This window comes from Schistocerca cancellata, chromosome 10 (assembly GCF_023864275.1).
Source record: "Schistocerca cancellata isolate TAMUIC-IGC-003103 chromosome 10, iqSchCanc2.1, whole genome shotgun sequence".
In the NCBI taxonomy this organism is placed as follows: Eukaryota; Metazoa; Arthropoda; class Insecta; order Orthoptera; family Acrididae; genus Schistocerca; species Schistocerca cancellata.
The window spans coordinates 183496099-183516795 of NC_064635.1; positions in this window are offsets into that span (position 1 = coordinate 183496099).

The window sequence follows — 20697 nt, forward strand, 5'->3', positions numbered from 1 at the left end:
TTAACTCTTCCCTGGGGGCTCAGTGTTAGACTCCGATGCACCACAACAGGTTTACTGTATTCCTTCGACCATCATATTGACGATGAAACACATAAATTGCAACGGGAATCAATAGAAAATTCACAATGCTGATTTATATTGACGAGAGTAACATTTCGGGTAGGCTGCTTTTTGGCTCTTCCCTGGGGGCTCAGTGTTAGACTCCGATGCAGCAAAGCAGTTTTACTGTATCCCTTCGACCATCATATTGACGATGAAACACAGAAATTGCATCCGGATTCAATACAAAATTCACAATGCCTATTTATATTGACGAGAGTAACGTTTCGGAGTGTCTGTTTTTTAACTCTTCCCTGGGGGCTCAGTGTTAGACTCCGATGCACCACAGCAGGTTTACTGTATTCCTTCGACCATCATATTGACGATGAAACACAGAAATTGCATCGGGAATCAATAGAAAATTCACAATGCCGATTTATATTGACGAGAGTAACATTTCGGGTAGGCTGCTTTTTGGCTCTTCCCTGGCTGCTCAGTGTTAGACTCCGATGCAGCAAAGCAGGTTTACTGTATCCCTTCGACCATCAAATTGACGATGAAACACAGAAATTGCATCCGGACTCAATACAAAATTCACAATGCCTATTTATATTGACGAGAGTAACGTTTCGGAGTGTCTGTTTTTTAACTTTTCCCTGGGGGCTCAGTGTTAGACTCCGATGTACCACAGCAGGTTTACTGTATTCCTTCGACCATCATATTGACGATGAAACACAGAAATTGCATCGGGAATCAATAGAAAATTCACAATGCCGATTTATATTAACGAGAGTAACGTTTCGGGTAGGCTTCTTTTTGGCTCTTCCCTGGGGGCTCAGTGTTAGACTCCGATGCACCACAGCAGGTTTACTGTATTCCTTCGACGATCATATTGACGATGAAACACAGAAATTGCATCGGGAATCAATAGAAAATTCACAATGCCGATTTATATTGACGAGAGCAACGTTTCGGAGTGTCTGTTTTTTAACTCTTCCCTGGGGGTTCAGTGTTAGACTCCGATGCACCACAGCAGGTTTACTGTATTCCTTCGACCATCATATTGACGATGAAACACAGAAATTGCATCGGGAATCAATAGAAAATTCACAATGCCGATTTATATTAACGAGAGTAACGTTTCGTGTAGGCTGCTTTTTGGCTCTTCCCTGGGGACTCAGTGTTAGACTCCGATGCACCACAGCAGGTTTACTGTATTCCTTCGACGATCATATTGACGATGAAACACAGAAATTGCATCGGGAATCAATAGAAAATTCACAATGCCGATTTGTACTGACGCGAGTAACGTTTCGGGTATTCTGCTTTGTGGCTCTTCCCTGAGGGATCAGTGATAGACTCCGATGCACCACAGCTGGTTTACTGTATTCCTTCGACCATCAAATTGACGATGAAACACAGAAATTGCATCGGAAATCAATAGAAAATTCACAATGCCGATTTATATTGACGAGAGTGACGTTTCGGGCAGTCTGGTTCTTTGGTTCTTCCCTTGGGGCTCAGTGTTAGACTCCGATGCAGCAAAGCACGTTTACTGTATCCCTTCGACCATCATATTGACGATGAAACACAGAAAATGCATCCGGATTCAATACAAAATGCACAATGCCTATTTATAGTGACGAGAGTAACGTTTCGGAGTGTCTGTTTTTTAACTCTTCCCTGGGGGCTCAGTGCTAGACTCCGATGCACCACAGCAGGTTTACTGTATTCCTTCGACCATGATATTGACGATGAAACACAGAAAATGCATCGGGAATCAATAGAAAATTCACAATGCCGATTTATATTGACGAGAGTAACGTTTCGGGTAGGCTTGTTTTTGGCTCTTCCCTGAGGGATCAGTGTTAGTATCCGATGCAGCAAAGCAGGTTTACTGTATCCCTTCGACGATCATATTGACGATGAAACACAGAAATTGCATCTGGAATCAATAGAAAATTCACAATGCCGATTTATATTAACGAGAGTAACGTTTCGGGTAGGCTGCTTTTTGGCTCTTCCCTGGGGGCTCAGTGTTAGACTCCGATGCAGCAAAGCAGGTTTACTGTATCCCTTCGACCATCATATTGACGATGAAACACAGAATTTGCATCCGGATTCAATACAAAATTCACAATGCCTATTTATATTGACGAGAGTAACGTTTCGGAGTGTCTGTTTTTTAACTCTTCCCTGGGGGCTCAGTGTTAGACTCCGATGCACCACAACAGGTTTACTGTATTCCTTCGACCATCATATTGACGATGAAACACAGAAATTGCAACGGGAATCAATAGAAAATTCACAATGCCGATTTATATTGACGAGAGTAACATTTCGGGTAGGCTGCTTTTTGGCTCTTCCCTGGGGGCTCAGTGTTAGACTCCGATGCAGCAAAGCAGTTTTACTGTATCCCTTCGACCATCATATTGACGATGAAACACAGAAATATCATCGTGAATCAGTGGAAAATTCACAATGCCGATTTATATTGACGAGAGTAACGTTTCGGGTAGGCTGCTTTTTGGCTCTTCCCTGAGGGATCAGTGTAGACTCCGATGCACCACAGCAGGTTTACTGTATTCCTTCGACCATCATATTGACGATGAAACACAGAAATTGCATCGGGAATCAATAGAAAATTCACAATGCCGATTTAAATTGACGAGAGTAACGTTTCGGGCAGTCTGGTTTTTTGGTTCTTCCCAGGGGGCTCAGTGTTAGACTCCGATGCACCACAGCAGGTTTACTGTATTCCTTCGACTATCATATTGACGATGAAACACAGAAATTGAATCGGGAATCAATAGAAAATTCACAATGATGATTTATATTGACGAGAGTAACGTTTCGGGTAGGCTGCTTTTTGGCTCTTTCCTGAGGGATCAGTGTTAGACTCCGATGCACCACAGCAGGTTTTCTGTATTCCTTCGACCATCATATTGACGATGAAACACAGTAATTGCATCGGGAATCAATTGAAATTCACAAAGCCAATTTATATTGACGAGAGTAACGTTTCGGAGCGTCTGTTCTTTAACTCTTCCCTGGGGGCTCAGTGCTAGACTCCGATGCACCACAGCAGGTTTACTGTATTCCTTCGACCATCATATTGACGATGAAACACAGAAATTGCATCGGGAATCAATAGAAAATTCACAATGCCGATTTATATTGACGAGAGTAACGTTTCGGGTAGGCTGCTTTTTGGCACTTCCCTGAGGGATCAGTGTTAGACTCCGATGCACCACAGCAGGTTTACTGTATTCCTTCGACCATCATATTGACGATGAAACACAGAAATTGCATCGGGAATCAATAGAAAATTCACAATGCCGATTTATATTGACGAGAGTAACGTTTCGGGTAGGCTGCTTTTTGGCACTTCCCTGAGGGATCAGTGTTAGACTCCGATGCAGCAAAGCAGGTTTACTGTATCCCTTCGACGATCATATTGACGATGAAACACAGAAATTGCATCGGGAATCAATAGAAAATTCACAATGCCGATTTATATTAACGAGAGTAACGTTTCGGGTAGGCTGCTTTTTGGCTCTTCCCTGGGGGCTCAGTGTTAGACTCCGATGCAGCAAAGCAGGTTTACTGTATCCCTTCGACCATCATATTGACGATGAAACACATAAATTGCATCCGGATTCAATACAAAATTCACAATGCCTATTTATATTGACGAGAGTAACGTTTCGGAGTGTCTGTTATTTAACTATTCCCTGGGGGCTCAGTGTTAGACTCCGATGCACGACAGCAGGTTTACTGTATTCCTTCGACCATCATATTGACGATGAAACACAGAAATTGCATCGGGAATCAATAGAAAATTCACAATGCCGATTTATATTGACGAGAGTAACATTTCGGGTAGGCTGCTTTTTGGCTCTTCCCTGGGGGCTCAGTGTTAGACTCCGATGCAGCAAAGCAGGTTTACTGTATCCCTTCGACCATCATATTGACGATGAAACACAGAAATTGCATCCGGATTCAATACAAAATTCACAATGCCTATTTATATTGACGAGAGTAACGTTTCGGAGTGTCTGTTTTTTAACTCTTCCCTGGGGGCACAGTGTTAGACTCCGATGCACCACAGCAGGTTTACTGTATTCCTTCGACCATCATATTGACGATGAAACACAAAAATTGCATCGGGAATCCATAGAAAATTCACAATGCCGATTTATATTAACGAGAGTAACGTTTCGGGTAGGCTGCTTTTTGGCTCTTCCCTGGGGGCTCAGTGTTAGACTCCGATGCACCACAGCAGGTTTAATGTATTCCTTCGACCATCATATTGACGATGAAACACAGAAATTGCATCCGGATTCAATAGAAAATTCACAACGCCTATTTATATTGACGAGAGTAACGTTTCGGAGTGTCTGTTTTTTAACTCTTCCCTGGGGGCTCAGTGTTAGACTCCGATGCACCACAGCAGGTCTACTGTATTCCATCGACCATCATATTGACGATGAAACACAGAAATTGCATCGGGAATCAATAGAATATTCACAATGCCGATTTATATTGACGAGTGTAACGTTTCGGGCAGTCTGGTTTTTTGGTTCTTCCCTGGGGGCTCAGTGTTAGACTCCGATGCAGCAAAGCAGGTATACTGTATCCCTTCGACCATCATATTGACTATGAAACACAGAAATTGCATGAAGGATTCAATACAAAATTCACAATGCCTATTTATGTTGACGAGAGTAACGTTTCGGGCAATCTGGTTTTTTGGTTCTTCCCTGGAGGCTCAGTGTTAGACTCCGATGCACCACAGCAGGTTTACTGTATTCCTTCGACGATCATATTGACGATGAAAGACAGAAATTGCATCGGGAATCAATAGAAAATACACAATGCCGATTTATATTGACGAGAGTAACGTTTCGGGCAGTCTGGTTTTTTGGTTCTTCCCTGGGGGCTCAGTGTTAGACTCCGATGCAGCAAAGCAGGTTTACTGTATCCCTTCCACCTACATACTGACGATTAAACACAGAAATTGCATCCGGATTCCAAAAAAATTCACTATGCCTATTTATATTGACGAGAGTAACGTTTCGGAGTATCTGTTTTGTAACTCTTCCCTGGGGGCTCAGTGTTAGACTCCGATGCAACACAGCAGGTTTACTGTATCCCTTCGACCATCATATTGACGATGAAACACAGAAATTGCATCGGGAATCAATAGAAAATTCACAATGCCGATTTATATTGACGAGAGTAACGTTTCGGGTAGGCTGCTCTTTGGCTCTTCCCTGAGGGATCAGTGTTAGCCTCCGATGTACCACAGCAGGTTTACTGTATACCTTCGACCATCATATTGATGATGAAACACAGAAATTGCATCGGGAATCAATAGAAAATTCACAATGCCGATTTATATTGACGAGAGTAACGTTTCGGGCAGTCTGGTTTTTTGGTTCTTCCCTGGGGGCTCAGAGTTAGACTCCGATGCAGCACAGCAGGTTTACTGTATTCCTTCGACCATCATATTGACGATGAAACACAGAAATTGCATCGAGAATCAATAGAAAATTTACAATGCCGATTTATATTGACGAGAGTAACGTTTCGGGTAGGCTGCTTTTTGGCTCTTCCCTGAGGGATCAGTATTAGACTCCGATGCACCACAACAGGTTTACTGTATTCCTTCGACCATCATAGTGACGATGAAACAAAGAAATTGCATCGGGAATCAATAGAAAATTCACAATGCCGATTTATATTGACGAGAGTAACGTTTCGGGTAGGCTGCTTTTTCGCTCTTCCCTGAGGGATCAGTGTTAGACTCCGATGCACCACAGCAGGTTTACTGTATTCCTTCGGCCATCATATTGACGATGAAACACAGAAATTGCATCGGGAATCAATAGAAAATTCACAATGCCGATTTATATTGACGAGAGTAACGTTTCGGGCAGTCTGCTTTTTTGGTTCTTCCCTGGGGGCTCAGTGTTAGACTCCGATGCACCACAGCAGGTTTACTGTATTCCTTCGACCATCATATTGACGATGAAACAATGAAATTGCATCGGGAATCAATAGAAAATTCACAATGCCGATTTATATTGACGAGAGTAACGTTTCGGGTATGCTGCTTTTTGGCTCTTCCCTGAGGGATCAGTGTTAGACTCCGATGCACCACAGCAGGTTTACTGTATTCCTTCGACCATCATATTGACGCTGAAACACAGAAATTGCATCGGGAATCAATTGAAAATTCACAATGCCGATTTATATTGACGAGAGTAACGTTTCGGGTAGTCTGATTCTTTGGTTCTTCCCTGGGGGCTCAGTGTTACACTCCGATGCAGCAAAGCAGGTTTACTGTATCCCTTCGACCATCATATTGACGATGAAACACAGAAATTGCATCCGGATTCAATACAAAATTCACAATGCCTATTTATATTGACGAGAGTAACGTTTCGGAGTATCTGTTCTTTAACTCTTCCCTGGGGGCTCAGTGTTAGACTCCGATGCACTACAGCAGGTTTACTGTATCCCTTCGACCATCATATTGACGATGAAACACAGAAATTGCATGAAGGATTCAATACAAAATTCACAATGCCTATTTATGTTGACGAGAGTAACGTTTCGGGCAATCTGGTTTTTTGGTTCTTCCCTGGAGGCTCAGTGTTAGACTCCGATGCACCACAGCAGGTTTACTGTATTCCTTCGACGATCATATTGACGATGAAACACAGAAATTGCATCGGGAATCAATAGAAAATACACAATGCCGATTTATATTGACGAGAGTAACGTTTCGGGCAGTCTGGTTTTTTGGTTCTTCCCTGGGGGCTCAGTGTTAGACTCCGATGCAGCAAAGCAGGTTTACTGTATCCCTTCGACCATCATATTGACTATGAAACACAGAAATTGCATGAAGGATTCAATACAAAATTCACAATGCCTATTTATGTTGACGAGAGTAACGTTTCGGGCAATCTGGTTTTTTGGTTCTTCCCTGGAGGCTCAGTGTTAGACTCCGATGCACCACAGCAGGTTTACTGTATTCCTTCGACGATCATATTGACGATGAAACACAGAAATTGCATCGGGAATCAATAGAAAATACACAATGCCGATTTATATTGACGAGAGTAACGTTTCGGGCAGTCTGGTTTTTTGGTTCTTCCCTGGGGGCTCAGAGTTAGACTCCGATGCAGCACAGCAGGTTTACTGTATTCCTTCCACCTACATACTGACGATTAAACACAGAAATTGCATCCGGATTCCAAAAAAATTCACTATGCCTATTTATATTGACGAGAGTAACGTTTCGGAGTATCTGTTTTGTAACTCTTCCCTGGGGGCTCAGTGTTAGACTCCGATGCAACACAGCAGGTTTACTGTATCCCTTCGACCATCATATTGACGATGAAACACAGAAATTGCATCGGGAATCAATAGAAAATTCACAATGCCGATTTATATTGACGAGAGTAACGTTTCGGGTAGGCTGCTCTTTGGCTCTTCCCTGAGGGATCAGTGTTAGCCTCCGATGTACCACAGCAGGTTTACTGTATACCTTCGACCATCATATTGATGATGAAACACAGAAATTGCATCGGGAATCAATAGAAAATTCACAATGCCGATTTATATTGACGAGAGTAACGTTTCGGGCAGTCTGGTTTTTTGGTTCTTCCCTGGGGGCTCAGAGTTAGACTCCGATGCAGCACAGCAGGTTTACTGTATTCCTTCGACCATCATATTGACGATGAAACACAGAAATTGCATCGAGAATCAATAGAAAATTTACAATGCCGATTTATATTGACGAGAGTAACGTTTCGGGTAGGCTGCTTTTTGGCTCTTCCCTGAGGGATCAGTATTAGACTCCGATGCACCACAACAGGTTTACTGTATTCCTTCGACCATCATAGTGACGATGAAACAAAGAAATTGCATCGGGAATCAATAGAAAATTCACAATGCCGATTTATATTGACGAGAGTAACGTTTCGGGTAGGCTGCTTTTTCGCTCTTCCCTGAGGGATCAGTGTTAGACTCCGATGCACCACAGCAGGTTTACTGTATTCCTTCGGCCATCATATTGACGATGAAACACAGAAATTGCATCGGGAATCAATAGAAAATTCACAATGCCGATTTATATTGACGAGAGTAACGTTTCGGGCAGTCTGCTTTTTTGGTTCTTCCCTGGGGGCTCAGTGTTAGACTCCGATGCACCACAGCAGGTTTACTGTATTCCTTCGACCATCATATTGACGATGAAACAATGAAATTGCATCGGGAATCAATAGAAAATTCACAATGCCGATTTATATTGACGAGAGTAACGTTTCGGGTATGCTGCTTTTTGGCTCTTCCCTGAGGGATCAGTGTTAGACTCCGATGCACCACAGCAGGTTTACTGTATTCCTTCGACCATCATATTGACGCTGAAACACAGAAATTGCATCGGGAATCAATTGAAAATTCACAATGCCGATTTATATTGACGAGAGTAACGTTTCGGGTAGTCTGATTCTTTGGTTCTTCCCTGGGGGCTCAGTGTTACACTCCGATGCAGCAAAGCAGGTTTACTGTATCCCTTCGACCATCATATTGACGATGAAACACAGAAATTGCATCCGGATTCAATACAAAATTCACAATGCCTATTTATATTGACGAGAGTAACGTTTCGGAGTATCTGTTCTTTAACTCTTCCCTGGGGGCTCAGTGTTAGACTCCGATGCACTACAGCAGGTTTACTGTATCCCTTCGACCATCATATTGACGATGAAACACAGAAATTGCATCGGGAATCAATAGAAAATTCACAATGCCGATTTATATTGACGAGAGTAACGTTTCGGGTAGGCTGCTTTTTTGGCTCTTCCCTGAGGGATCAGTATTAGACTCCGATGCACCACAGCAGGTTTACTGTATTCCTTCGACCATCATATTGACGATGAAACACAGAAATTGCATTGGGAATCAATAGAAAATTCACAATGCCGATTTATATTGACGAGAGTAACGTTTCGGGCAGTGTGGTTTTTTGGTTCTACCCTGGGGGCTCAGTGTTAGACTCCGATGCACCACAGCAGGTTTACTGTATTCCTTCGACCATCATATTGACGATGAAACACAGAAATTGGATCGGGAATCAATAGAAAATTCACAATACCGATTTATATTGACGAGAGTAACGTTTCGGGCAGTCTGGTTTTTTGGTTCTTCCCTGGGGGCTCAGTGTTAGACTCCGATGCACCACAACAGGTTTACTGTATTCCTTCGACCATCATATTGACGATGAAACACAGAAATTGCATCGGCAATCAATAGAAAATTCACAATGCCGATTTATATTGACGAGAGTAACGTTTCGGGCAGTCTGGTTCTTTGGTTCTTCCCTTGGGGCATAGTGTTAGACTCCGATGCAGCAAAGCAGGTTTACTGTATCCCTTCGACCATCATATTGACGATGAAACACAGAAAATGCATCCGGATTCAATACAAAATTCACAATGCCTATTTATATTGACGAGAGTAACGTTTCGGAGTGTCTTTTTTTTTAACTCTTCCCTGGGGGCTCAGTGCTAGACTCTGATGCACCACAGCAGGTTTACTGTATTCCTTCGACGATCATATTGACGATGAAACACAGAAATTGCATCGGGAATCAATAGAAAATTCACAATGCCGATTTATATTAACGAGAGTAACGTTTCGGGTAGGCTGCTTTTTGGCTCTTCCCTGAGGGATCGGTGTTAGACTCCGATGCACCACAGCAGGTTTACTGTATTCCTTCGACCATCATATTGACGATGAAACACAGAAATTCCATCGGGAATCAATAGAAAATTCACAATGCCGATTTATATTGACGAGAGTAACGTTTCGGGTAGGCTTGTTTTTGGCTCTTCCCTGAGGGATCAGTGTTAGTATCCGATGCAGCAAAGCAGGTTTACTGTATCCCTTCGACGATCATATTGACGATGAAACACAGAAATTGCATCGGGAATCAATAGAAAATTCACAATGCCGATTTATATTAACGAGAGTAACGTTTCTTGTAGGCTGCTATTTGGCTCTTCCCTGGGGGCTCAGTGTTAGACTCCGATGCAGCAAAGCAGGTTTACTGTATCCCTTCGACCATCATATTGACGATGAAACACAGAAATTGCATCCGGATTCAATACAAAATTCACAATGCCTATTTATATTGACGAGAGTAACGTTTCGGAGTGTCTGTTTTTTAACTCTTCCCTGGGGGCTCAGTGTTAGACTCCGATGCACCACAACAGGCTTACTGTATTCCTTCGACCATCATATTGACGATGAAACACAGAAATTGCAACGGGAATCAATAGAAAATTCAAAATGCCGTTTTATATTGACGAGAGTAACATTTCGGGTAGGCTGCTTTTTGGCTCTTCCCTGGGGGCTCAGTGTTAGACTCCGATGCAGCAAAGTAGTTTTACTGTATCCCTTAGACCATCATATTGACGATGAAACACAGAAATATCATCGGGAATCAGTGGAAAATTCACAATGCCGATTTATATTGACGAGAGTAACGTTTCGGGTATGCTGCTTTTTGGCTCTTCCCTGAGGGATCAGTGTTAGACTCCGATGCACCACAGCAGGTTTACTGTATTCCTTCGACCATCATATTGACGATGAAACACAGAAATTGCATCGGGAATCAATAGAAAATTCACAATGCCGATTTAAATTGACGAGAGTAACGTTTCGGGCAGTCTGGTTTTTTGGTTCTTCCCAGGGGGCTCAGTGTTAGACTCCGATGCACCACAGCAGGTTTACTGTATTCCTTCGACTATCATATTGACGATGAAACACAGAAATTGAATCGGGAATCAATAGAAAATTCACAATGCCGATTTATATTGACGAGAGTAACGTTTCGGGTAGGCTGCTTTTTGGCTCTTTCCTGAGGGATCAGTGTTAGACTCCGATGCACCACAGCAGGTTTACTGTATTTCTTCGACCATCATATTGACGACGAAACACAGTAATTGCATCGGGAATCAATTGAAATTCACAAAGCCAATTTATATTGACGAGAGTAACGTTTCGGAGTGTCTGTTTTTTAACTCTTCCCTGGGGGCTCAGTGCTAGACTCCGATGCACCACAGCAGGTTTACTGTATTCCTTCGACCATCATATTGACGATGAAACACAGAAATTGCATCGGGAATCAATAGAAAATTCACAATGCCGATTTATATTAACGAGAGTAACGTTTCGGGTAGGCTGCTTTTTGGCTCTTCCCTGGGGGCTCAGTGTTAGACTCCGATGCAGCAAAGCAGGTTTACTGTATCCCTTCGACCATCATATTGACGATGAAACACAGAAATTGCATCCGGATTCAATACAAAATTCACAATGCCTATTTATATTGACGAGAGTAACGTTTCGGAGTATCTGTTCTTTAACTCTTCCTTGGGGGCTCAGTGTTAGACTTGATGCACTACAGCAGGTTTACTGTATCCCTTCGACCATCATATTGATGATGAAACACAGAAATTGCATCGGGAATCAATAGAAAATTCACAATGCCGATTTATATTGACGAGAGTAACGTTTCGGGTAGGCTGCTTTTTTGGCTCTTCCCTGAGGGATCAGTATTAGACTCCGATGCACCACAGGAGGTTTACTGTATTCCTTCGACCATCATATTGACGATGAAACACAGAAATTGCATTGGGAATCAATAGAAAATTCTCAATGAAGATTTATATTGACGAGAGTAACGTTTCGGGCAGTGTGGTTTTTTGGTTCTACCCTGGGGGCTCAGTGTTAGACTCCGATGCACCACAGCAGGTTTACTGTATTCCTTCGACCATCATATTGACGATGAAACACAGAAATTGGATCGGGAATCAATAGAAAATTCACAATACCGATTTATATTGACGAGAGTAACGTTTCGGGCAGTCTGGTTTTTTGGTTCTTCCCTGGGGGCTCAGTGTTAGACTCCGATGCACCACAACAGGTTTACTGTATTCCTTCGACCATCATATTGACGATGAAACACAGAAATTGCATCGGGAATCAATAGAAAATTCACAATGCCGATTTATATTGACGAGAGTAACGTTTCGGGCAGTCTGCTTTTTTGGTTCTTCCCTGGCGGCTCAGTGTTAGACTCCGATGCACCACAGCAGGTTTACTGTATTCCTTCGACCATCATATTGACGATGAAACAATGAAATTGCATCGGGAATCAATAGAAAATTCACAATGCCGATTTATATTGACGAGAGTAACGTTTCGGGTATGCTGCTTTTTGGCTCTTCCCTGAGGGATCAGTGTTAGACTCCGATGCACCACAGCAGGTTTACTGTATTCCTTCGACCATCATATTGACGCTGAAACACAGAAATTGCATCGGGAATCAATAGAAAATTCGCAATGCCGATTTATATTGACGAGAGTAACGTTTCGGGTAGTCTGATTCTTTGGTTCTTCCCTGGGGGCTCAGTGTTACACTCCGATGCAGCAAAGCAGGTTTACTCTATCCCTTCGACCATCATATTGACGATGAAACACAGAAATTGCATCCGGATTCAATACAAAATTCACAATGCCTATTTATATTGACGAGAGTAACGTTTCGGAGTATCTGTTCTTTAACTCTTCCCTGGGGGCTCAGTGTTAGACTCCGATGCACTACAGCAGGTTTACTGTATCCCTTCGACCATCATATTGACGATGAAACACAGAAATTGCATCGGGAATCAATAGAAAATTCACAATGCCGATTTATATTGACGAGAGTAACGTTTCGGGTAGGCTGCTTTTTTGGCTCTTCCCTGAGGGATCAGTATTAGACTCCGATGCACCACAGCAGGTTTACTGTATTCCTTCGACCATCATATTGACGATGAAACACAGAAATTGCATTGGGAATCAATAGAAAATTCACAATGCCGATTTATATTGACGAGAGTAACGTTTCGGGCAGTGTGGTTTTTTGGTTCTACCCTGGGGGCTCAGTGTTAGACTCCGATGCACCACAGCAGGTTTACTGTATTCCTTCGACCATCATATTGACGATGAAACACAGAAATTGGATCGGGAATCAATAGAAAATCCACACTACCGATTTATATTGACGAGAGTAACGTTTCGGGCAGTCTGGTTTTTTGGTTCTTCCCTGGGGGCTCAGTGTTAGACTCCGATGCACCACAACAGGTTTACTGTATTCCTTCGACCATCATATTGACGATGAAACACAGAAATTGCATCGGGAATCAATAGAAAATTCACAATGCCGATTTATATTGACGAGAGTAACGTTTCGGGCAGTCTGGTTCTTAGGTTCTTCCCTTGGGGCATAGTGTTAGACTCCGATGCAGCAAAGCAGGTTTACTGTATCCCTTCGACCATCATATTGACGATGAAACACAGAAAATGCATTCGGATTCAATACAAAATTCACAATGCCTATTTATATTGACGAGAGTAACGTTTCGGAGTGTCTTTCTTTTAACTCTTCCCTGGGGGCTCAGTGCTAGACTCTGATGCACCACAGCAGGTTTACTGTATTCCTTCGACGATCATATTGACGATGAAACACAGAAATTGCATCGGGAATCAATAGAAAATTCACAATGCCGATTTATATTGACGAGAGTAACGTTTCGGGCAGTCTGGTTTTTTGGTTCTTCCCTGGGGGCTCAGTGTTAGACTGCGATGCACCACAACAGGTTTACTGTATTCCTTCGACCATCATATTGACGATGAAACACAGAAATTGCATCGGGAATCAATAGAAAATTCACAAGGCCGATTTATATTGACGAGAGTAACGTTTCGGGCAGTCTGCTTTTTTGGTTCTTCCTTGGGGGCTCAGTGTTAGACTCCGATGCACCACAGCAGGTTTACTGTATTCCTTCGACCATCATATTGACGATGAAACAATGAAATTGCATCGGGAATCAATAGAAAATTCACAATGCCGATTTATATTGACGAGAGTAACGTTTCGGGTATGCTGCTTTTTGGCTCTTCCCTGAGGGATCAGTGTTAGACTCCGATGCACCACAGCAGGTTTACTGTATTCCTTCGACCATCATATTGACGCTGAAACACAGAAATTGCATCGGGAATCAATAGAAAATTCGCAATGCCGATTTATATTGACGAGAGTAACGTTTCGGGTAGTCTGATTCTTTGGTTCTTCCCTGGGGGCTCAGTGTTACACTCCGATGCAGCAAAGCAGGTTTACTCTATCCCTTCGACCATCATATTGACGATGAAACACAGAAATTGCATCCGGATTCAATACAAAATTCACAATGCCTATTTATATTGACGAGAGTAACGTTTCGGAGTATCTGTTCTTTAACTCTTCCCTGGGGGCTCAGTGTTAGACTCCGATGCACTACAGCAGGTTTACTGTATCCCTTCGACCATCATATTGACGATGAAACACAGAAATTGCATCGGGAATCAATAGAAAATTCACAATGCCGATTTATATTGACGAGAGTAACGTTTCGGGTAGGCTGCTTTTTTGGCTCTTCCCTGAGGGATCAGTATTAGACTCCGATGCACCACAGCAGGTTTACTGTATTCCTTCGACCATCATATTGACGATGAAACACAGAAATTGCATTGGGAATCAATAGAAAATTCACAATGCCGATTTATATTGACGAGAGTAACGTTTCGGGCAGTGTGGTTTTTTGGTTCTACCCTGGGGGCTCAGTGTTAGACTCCGATGCACCACAGCAGGTTTACTGTATTCCTTCGACCATCATATTGACGATGAAACACAGAAATTGGATCGGGAATCAATAGAAAATCCACACTACCGATTTATATTGACGAGAGTAACGTTTCGGGCAGTCTGGTTTTTTGGTTCTTCCCTGGGGGCTCAGTGTTAGACTCCGATGCACCACAACAGGTTTACTGTATTCCTTCGACCATCATATTGACGATGAAACACAGAAATTGCATCGGGAATCAATAGAAAATTCACAATGCCGATTTATATTGACGAGAGTAACGTTTCGGGCAGTCTGGTTCTTAGGTTCTTCCCTTGGGGCATAGTGTTAGACTCCGATGCAGCAAAGCAGGTTTACTGTATCCCTTCGACCATCATATTGACGATGAAACACAGAAAATGCATTCGGATTCAATACAAAATTCACAATGCCTATTTATATTGACGAGAGTAACGTTTCGGAGTGTCTTTCTTTTAACTCTTCCCTGTGGGCTCAGTGCTAGACTCTGATGCACCACAGCAGGTTCACTGTATTCCTTCGACGATCATATTGACGATGAAACACAGAAATTGCATCGGGAATCAATAGAAAATTCACAATGCCGATTTATATTGACGAGAGTAACGTTTCGGGCAGTCTGGTTTTTTGGTTCTTCCCTGGGGGCTCAGTGTTAGACTGCGATGCACCACAACAGGTTTACTGTATTCCTTCGACCATCATATTGACGATGAAACACAGAAATTGCATCGGGAATCAATAGAAAATTCACAAGGCCGATTTATATTGACGAGAGTAACGTTTCGGGCAGTCTGCTTTTTTGGTTCTTCCCTGGGGGCTCAGTGTTAGACTCCGATGCACCACAGCAGGTTTACTGTATTCCTTCGACCATCATATTGACGATGAAACAATGAAATTGCATCGGGAATCAATTGAAAATTCACAATGCCGATTTATATTGACGAGAGTAACGTTTCGGGTATGCTGCTTTTTGGCTCTTCCCTGAGGGATCAGTGTTAGACTCCGATGCACCACAGCAGGTTTACTGTATTCCTTCGACCATCATATTGACGCTGAAACACAGAAATTGCATCGGGAATCAATAGAAAATTCGCAATGCCGATTTATATTGACGAGAGTAACGTTTCGGGTAGTCTGATTCTTTGGTTCTTCCCTGGGGGCTCAGTGTTACACTCCGATGCAGCAAAGCAGGTTTACTCTATCCCTTCGACCATCATATTGACGATGAAACACAGAAATTGCATCCGGATTCAATACAAAATTCACAATGCCTATTTATATTGACGAGAGTAACGTTTCGGGTAGGCTGCTTTTTGGCTCTTTCCTGAGGGATCAGTGTTAGACTCCGATGCACCACAGCAGGTTTACTGTATTCCTTCGACCATCATATTGACGACGAAACACAGTAATTGCATCGGGAATCAATTGAAATTCACAAAGCCAATTTATATTGACGAGAGTAACGTTTCGGAGTGTCTGTTTTTTAACTCTTCCCTGGGGGCTCAGTGCTAGACTCCGATGCACCACAGCAGGTTTACTGTATTCCTGCGACCATCATATTGACGATGAAACACAGAAATTGCATCGGGAATCAATAGAAAATTCACAATGCCGATTTATATTGACGAGAGTAACGTTTCGGGTAGGCTGCTCTTTGGCACTTCCCTGAGGGTCAGTGTTAGACTCCGATGCAGCAAAGCAGGTTTACTGTATCCCTTCGACGATCATATTGACGATGAAACACAGAAATTGCATCGGGAATCAATAGAAAATTCACAATGCCGATTTATATTAACGAGAGTAACGTTTCGGGTAGGCTGCTTTTTGGCTCTTCCCTGAGGGCTCAGTGTTAGACTCCGATGCAGCAAAGCAGGTTTACTGTATCCCTTCGACCATCATATTGACGATGAAACACAGAAATTGCATCCGGATTCAATACAAAATTCACAATGCCTATTTATATTGACGAGAGTAACGTTTCGGAGTGTCTGTTTTTTAACTCTTCCCTGGGGGCTCAGTGTTAGACTCCGATGCACGACAGCAGGTTTACTGTATTCCTTCGACCATCATATTGACGATGAAACACAGAAATTGCATCGGGAATCAATAGAAAATTCACAATGCCGATTTATATTGACGAGAGTAACATTTCGGGTAGGCTGCTTTTTGGCTCTTCCCTGGGGGCTCAGTGTTAGACTCCGATGCAGCAAAGCAGGTTTACTGTATCCCTTCGACCATCATATTGACGATGAAACACAGAAATTGCATCCGGATTCAATACAAAATTCACAATGCCTATTTATATTGACGAGAGTAACGTTTCGGAGTGTCTGTTTTTTAACTCTTCCCTGGGGGCACAGTGTTAGACTCCGATGCACCACAGCAGGTTTACTGTATTCCTTCGACCATCATATTGACGATGAAACACAGAAATTGCATCGGGAATCCATAGAAAATTCACAATGCCGATTTATATTAACGAGAGTAACGTTTCGGGTAGGCTGCTTTTTGGCTCTTCCCTGGGGGCTCAGTGTTAGACTCCGATGCACCACAGCAGGTTTAATGTATTCCTTCGACCATCATAATCACGATGAAACACAGAAATTGCATCCGGATTCAATACAAAATTCACAACGCCTATTTATATTGACGAGAGTAACGTTTCGGAGTGTCTGTTTTTTAACTCTTCCCTGGGGGCTCAGTGTTAGACTCCGATGCACCACAGCAGGTTTACTGTATTCCTTCGACCATCATATTGACGATGAAACACAGAAATTGCATCGGGAATCAATAGAATATTCACAATGCCGATTTATATTGACGAGTGTAACGTTTCGGGCAGTCTGGTTTTTTGGTTCTTCCCTGGGGGCTCAGTGTTAGACTCCGATGCAGCAAAGCAGGTTTACTGTATCCCTTCGACCATCATATTGACTATGAAACACAGAAATTGCATGAGGATTCAATACAAAATTCACAATGCCTATTTATGTTGACGAGAGTAACGTTTCGGGCAATCTGGTTTTTTGGTTCTTCCCTGGGGGCTCAGTGTTGGACTCCGATGCACCACAGCAGGTTTACTGTATTCCTTCGACGATCATATTGACGATGAAACACAGAAATTGCATCGGGAATCAATAGAAAATACACAATGCCGATTTATATTGACGAGAGTAACGTTTCGGGCAGTCTGGTTTTTTGGTTCTTCCCTGGGGGCTCAGTGTTAGACTCCGATGCAGCAAAGCAGGTTTACTGTATCCCTTCGACCTACATATTGACGATTAAACACAGAAATTGCATCCGGATTCCAAAAAAATTCACAATGCCTATTTATATTGACGAGAGTAACGTTTCGGAGTATCTGTTTTGTAACTCTTCCCTGGGGGCTCAGTGTTAGACTCCGATGCACCACAGCAGGTTTACTGTATCCCTTCGACCATTATATTGACGATGAAACACAGAAATTGCATCGGGAATCAATAGAAAATTCACAATGCCGATTTATATTGACGAGAGTAACGTTTCGGGCAGTCTGGTTTTTTGGTTCTCTCCTGGGGGCTCAGTGTTAGACTCCGATGCAGCACAGCAGGTTTACTGTATTCCTTCGACCATCATATTGACGATGAAACACAGAAATTGCATCGAGAATCAATAGATAATTTACAATGCCGATTTATATTGACGAGAGTAACGTTTCGGGTAGGCTGCTTTTTGGCTCTTCCCTGAGGGATCAGTATTAGACTCCGATGCACCACAACAGGTTTACTGTATTCCTTCGACCATCATATTGACGATGAAACACAGAAATTGCATCGGGAATCAATAGAAAATTCACAATGCCGATTTATATTGACGAGAGTAACGTTTCGGGTAGGCTGCTTTTTGGCTCTTCCCTGAGGGATCAGTGTTAGACTCCGATGCACCACAGCAGGTTTACTGTATTCCTTCGGCCATCATATTGATGATGAAACACAGAAATTGCATCGGGAATCAATAGAAAATTCACAATGTCGATTTATATTGACGAGAGTAACGTTTCGGGCAGTCTGCTTTTTTGGTTCTTCCCTGGGGGCTCAGTGTTAGACTCCGATGCACCACAGCAGGTTTACTGTATTCCTTCGACCATCATATTGACGATGAAACAATGAAATTGCATCGGGAATCAATAGAAAATTCACAATGTCGATTTATATTGACGAGAGTAACGTTTCGGGTAGGCTGCTTTTTGGCTCTTCCCTGAGGGATCAGTGTTAGACTCCGATGCACCACAGCAGGTTTACTGTATTCCTTCGACCATCATATTGACGCTGAAACACAGAAATTGCATCGGGAATCAATAGAAAATTCACAATGCCGATTTATATTGACGAGAGTAACGTTTCGGGCAGTCTGGTTCTTTGGTTCTTCCCTTGGGGCATAGTGTTAGACTCCGATGCAGCAAAGCAGGTTTACTGTATCCCTTCGACCATCATATTGACGATGAAACACAGAAAATGCATCCGGATTCAATACAAAATTCACAATGCCTATTTATATTGACGAGAGTAACGTTTCGGAGTGTCTTTTTTTTAACTCTTCCCTGGGGGCTCAGTGCTAGACTCTGATGCACCACAGCAGGTTTACTGTATTCCTTCGACGATCATATTGACGATGAAACACAGAAATTGCATCGGGAATCAATAGAAAATTCACAATGCCGATTTATATTAACGAGAGTAACGTTTCGGGTAGGCTGCTTTTTGGCTCTTCCCTGAGGGATCGGTGTTAGACTCCGATGCACCACAGCAGGTTTACTGTTTTCCTTCGACCATCATATTGACGATGAAACACAGAAATTGCATCGGGAATCAATAGAAAATTCACAATACCGATTTATATTGACGAGAGTAACGTTTCGGGCAGACTGGATTTTTGGTTCTTCCCTGGGGGCTCAGTGTTAGACTCCGATGCACCACAACAGGTTTACTGTATTCCTTCGACCATCATATTGACGATGAAACACAGAAATTGCATCGGGAATCAATAGAAAATTCACAATGCTGATTTATATTGACGAGAGTAACGTTTCGGGCAGTCTGGTTCTTTGGTTCTTCCCTTGGGGCTCAGTGTTAGAATCCGATGCAGCAAAGCAGGTTAACTGTATCCCTTCGACCATCATATTGACGATGAAACACAGAAAATGCATCCGGATTCAATACAAAATTCACAATGCCTATTTATATTGACGAGAGTAACGTTTCGGAGTGTCTTTTTTTTAACTCTTCCCTGGGGGCTCAGTGCTAGACTCTGATGCACCACAGCAGGTTTACTGTATTCCTTCGACCATTATATTGACGATGAAACACAGAAATTGCATCGGGAATCAATAGAAAATTCACAATGCCGATTTATATTGACGAGAGTAACGTTTCGGGTAGGCTGCTTTTTGGCTCTTCCCTGAGGGATCAGTGTTAGACTCCGATGCACCACAGCAGGTTTACTGTATTCCTTCGACGATCATATTGACGATGAAAAACAGAAATTGCATTGGGGAATCAATAGAAAATTCACAATGCCGATTTATATTAACTAGAGTAACGTTTCGGGTAGGCCGCTTTTTGGCTCTTCCCTGAGGGATCGGTGTAAGACTCCGATACACCACAGCAGGTTTACTGTATCCCTTCGACCATCATATTGACGATGAAACACAGAAATTGCATCCGGATTCAGTACAAAATTCACAATGCCGATTTATATTGACGAGAGTAACGTTTCGGGTAGGCTGCTTTTTGGCTCTTCCCTGAGAGATCAGTGTTAGACTCCGATGCAACACAGCAGGTTTACTGTATCCCTTCGACCATCATATTGACGATGAAACACAGAAATTGCATCGGGAATCAATAGAAAATTCACAATGCCGATT